Source organism: Saimiri boliviensis, chromosome 15, assembly GCF_048565385.1.
Source record: "Saimiri boliviensis isolate mSaiBol1 chromosome 15, mSaiBol1.pri, whole genome shotgun sequence".
NCBI classification, from domain to species: domain Eukaryota; kingdom Metazoa; phylum Chordata; class Mammalia; order Primates; family Cebidae; genus Saimiri; species Saimiri boliviensis.
Genome location: NC_133463.1, coordinates 45,140,459 through 45,145,323, shown reverse-complemented (window position 1 = coordinate 45,145,323; position 4,865 = coordinate 45,140,459).

The window sequence follows — 4,865 nt, the reverse complement described above, 5'->3', positions numbered from 1 at the left end:
TTATCCCTAGCTGAAATTATACAAATAAAACCATCAAATAATATTAAAAAAAATAATATAATATATGTAAATTCCTAAGAATAACCCTGTCATTTTGCTACATATAACTCAATCTCTACAAGTCATGAGAGGGGAAAAAAAAAAAAAAAACAGATCATTTGACTTCATAACAAAAATTTTGAAAGTCTGCATGGCATAAAACGACCTACACAAAGTTAAAAGATAAATGACAAGGTGGAAAAAATACTTGCAACTCGTATCACAAAGAGCTAATCTCCATAATATATAAAGATTTTGTCAAGAATCACTAAGACAAAAACCCAATGATCAATAAAAATTTTGTGAAAACATATTTTCTCTCTCCGTATATAAATATCCACACAATATTTTCAATTTTGCCTTTTGGCCTGCAAAGCCTAAAATATTTACTATCTGGTCGTTTACAGGAAAAGTTTGCCAACTGGTATGAGAGTAGGAAGTGGAAGGTAAATTCTGGTTCCTCTAATGGCAGAGCAGCTTGCACTAAACTAGCCTTTCCACAAATAACATTTATAAACTCTCAACGAAATATAAAAGCCAACTATTTGAAGGCACTGTACAGCAACCAAAAGCGAGCAGACACTGAAAGGAGTTAGACCACTGAAAGATGGAACCATGCTATGTGAGACTCAAGTTGATACGACTTTTCCACTGCAATTCAAGCAAAAGGTCAGCTTAATTGGCTTGGGGTGTCAGAGGACAGGGTTCAGAGCTGCTAAAGTGGCTGAAAATTATCAATGTTATCTCAGAAATGAGGGAAACACAGAGAAAGAAGGCTCTCCCAATCTGTGTATAAATACCACTCAAATTCAGATTTGTATTACAAAATAATGCTTAAGGAAGCTCTTCAAGCTAGAGAAAAATGTTATCAGAAGGAAATTTGGATCTCAGAAAGAAATTAAGAGCACTAAAAATGGTAATTATGTGGGTAAATAAAAAGGTCATATTTTTTCTCTCTATTTCTTCAAGACATGATTGTTTAAAGCAAAAAGTATAAAGCTGTTTTGTGTTTATAACATGTATAGATTAATAACATATAGTGATGCAAATCAGTGCCAAGATGAACTTGAGAAGTACTATACTGTTTCAAGAAACTTACATTTTACATCAAGTAGTACAATTTTAACTCAACGTAGACTCTAATAAAGTAAGGATACACCTTGTAATCCAACAACTAAAAAACGAACAGATATAATTCATCCAATAGAGAAATGAAATACTAAAAATTAACCAATTAACACCCAAGAAGACAGAAATGGAGAAACAGACAAACAAAATCGAATGGAACAAATAGAAATGAAATGGCAAAACTGTAAACCTAAACTCAACCTTATCAATCATAACAATTTTGTAAATTGAAGAGATTGTTTAATTAACAGAAAGATAGTTATAGACTGGATTAAAAACCAAAGACCCAACATATGCTGTTTATAAAAGATGCACTTTAAAGGTATAGATAGGTTGAAAGTAAAAGGATTGGCTGGGCATGGTGACTTATGCCTGTAATCCCAGCACTTTGGGAGGCCGAGGTGGGTGGATCACGAGGTCAGGAGTTTGAGACCAGCCTGGCCAACATGGTGAAACCTTGTCTGTATTTAAAAAAAAAAAAAAATGTAAAATGAAAATAAGTATTCCATCAAACTGTAAGCATAAGAAAATTGGTGTGGTTATCTTTGTAACAACAAGATTAACAATTTAGCAGGCTGAAAGACAAAGAGTAAAGCTAGAAATTAAAAAGGTCATCTCAAAATGAAAACAAGTCAATTTATTGAAAGACATTAGAAAGATACATTAATATTTATCACCTAATAACACACTTTAACAATAATAATTATGTATCACCTAATAACATATCATGTATACTAACTTTTAGTATACATAAACTAAAGGAAGATACAGATAAACCATGATAGTTGGAGATTTTACCAACACTCTTTCATAATTGATAGAACAATAAACAAAAATATTAGCAAAGAGGCCAGTTGTGGTGGCTCACGCCTGTAATTTCAACACTTTGGGAGGCTGAGGCAGGAGGATCACTTGAGGACAGGAGTTGAAGACCAGCCTGGCCAACATGGTGAAACCCCGACTCCACTAAAAATACAATTAGCTGGGCATGGTGGCCTATGCCTGTAATTCCAGCTACTTGGGAAGCTGAGACCTGAGAATTTCTTGAATCCTGGAGGCAGAGATTGCAGTGAGCTGAGATCGTGCCACTGCGTTACAGGCTGGACAAAAATTAGTAAAGATATAAGAAATCTTAACAATACTATTAATCTTCTTAACCAAATTGACATGAATAGGCCAACACACATAATAGCTATAGAATACATTTTTCTCCAAGGGTAGGTAGAGAATGAACCAAAATTGATCATATGCTGGGCCATGAAAAAAGTCTTAATTAATTCAAAAAAATTACAATTCACCATGATACGTTTTCTAATCACAAAAAAAGTTGAGTTAAAAATCCATAACAATGAGAAATCCAGGAGAGTTCCAAATATGCGGAAATGAAACAACATTTTTTTTTTTTTTTTTGAGACAGAATCTTGCTCTGTTGCCCAGGCTGGAGTGCAGTGGCATCATCTCAGCTCACTGCAACCTCCGCCTCCCAGGCTCAAGCAATTCTCCTGCCTCAGCCTCCCAAGGAGCTGGGATTACAGGCACCCACCACCATGCCTGGCTCATTTTTGTATTTTTTAGTAGATACAGATATACAAGCAGACATATCACTGCAGTTCTAATAAATCAACAGTTTAGATAAAAGGACATCTTCATTGAAAAACACAATTTATGAAGTCTGACACAGGAGAAATGAAAAAAATAAGAATATCTCCATAGTTATTAAATAAAACTTATTATTAAAACCTTCCCGCATGAATTTCATTGCAATAAAAATTTAAATAAGCAAAACAAACTCAAGGCCCTAGTGGTTTCTGGTTAATTTTAACAATCATTTTGGGAAAAATTATCTCAATTCACACAAAGTCTCAGAAAAATAGTGGGTGAGGGAACATTTACCAACTAAATTTACGAAATGAACATTACTCTACAAAGCTGTGGAATTTACAATAAAAGAAAATGACAAACCTATAGTCCCTGTGAGCCTAGATGTAAAAATTCTTAACAAAATAGTAGTAAATCTAATCTTGAAATATATATATATATAAAAAAAAGATCAGACTCAAGCTGAGCTTGGCGGCTCATGCCTGCAATCCCAGCACACTAGGAAGCCGACACAGGCAGATCACATGAGGTCGGGAGTTCAAGACCAGCCTGACCAACATAGAGAAACCCCATCTCTACTAAAAATACAAAATTATATGGGCATGGTGGAGTATGCCTATAATCCCAGCTACTCGGGAGGCTGAGGTAAGAGAATCACTTGAACCCAGGAGGCAGAGGTTGCAGTGAGCTGAGATCACACTATTGCCCTCCAGCCTGGGCAACAAGAGCAAAACTCAAAAAAAAAAAAAAAAAAAAAGTGACATTATGACCAAGTAGGGTTTGCTACAGAAATTTAAGGTTACAATTGCATTTCAAAGTCAATATAATCTACTATGTAGTAGATTTACTATATTAACAGAATAAAAAAGAAAAACTGGCCAAATGTGATGGCTCATGCCTGTAGTCCCAGCACTGTGGGAGGCTGAGGTGGGAGGCTCACTTAAGGCCAGGAGTTTGAGACCAGCCTGGCCAACATGGTGAAACACAATCTGTCTCTACTAAAAATACAATCAGGTGTGCGCCTGTAATCTCAGCTATTTGGGAGGCTGAGGCAGGAGAATTGCTTGAACCCTGGAGGCAGAGGTTGCAGTGAGCTGTGATTGTGCCACTGCACTCCAGCCTGGGCAACAGAGTGAGACTCTGTTTCAAAAAAGAAGAAGAAGAAGGAGAAGAAGAAGGGGGAGGAGGAGGAGGAAGAGGAGGAGGAAGAAGAGGAGGAGGAGGAAGAGGAGGAGGAGGAAGAGGAGGATACAAAATTCAGCATCCATTCAAGGTAAAAATTCTCAGCAAACTACGAACAGAAGGGAATTTTCTTTTCTTTTTTTGAGACAGAGTCTCACTCTGTCGCCAGGCTGGAGTGCAATGGCATGATCTCGGCTCACTGCAGCCTCTGCCTCCGAGGTTCAAGCGATTCTCCTGCCTCAGTCTCCTGAGTAGCTGAGACTACAGGTGCTCACCACCAGTAGAGGTGCTGCCCAGCTAATTTTTGTATTTTTAGTAGAGACAGGGTTTTACCCTGTTGGCCAAGATGGTCTCCATCTCTTGACCTTGTGATCTGATGGCTTCGGCCTCCCAAAGTGCTGGGATTACAGGCGTGAGGCACTGCACCCGGCCACAGAAGGGAATTTTCTTAATCTGATAGAGGACATCCTTAGCTCCTATCATACTTAATATTTTAAAAACTGAATTATTTCCCTCTAAGATTAGGAAGAAGACAAGGGTGTTCAGTCTCACCACTTCTATTCAATATTATGTCCTAGCAAGTGCAATCATACAAGAAAAAGAAATAAATACATATTGAAAAGGAAGAAATAAAACTGTCTTTATCATAGATAATATGATCACATACACAGATTATCCTAAGGAATTTACCAAAAACTATTAAAACTAAGGAATAATTTTAGCAAGTCTACAGGAAATAAGGCCACTACACAAAAATAAATTGTGTTTCTATACACCAGTTTGGACAACTGAAAATTTAAACTTTTTAAATGTAATTTTTAACATCAAATTTATAAAAGCATTAAATTATATAATGGTATGAAAGTATATTAAATATTTAAAGAGAAATTTAACCAACTATGAACATGACATGTATA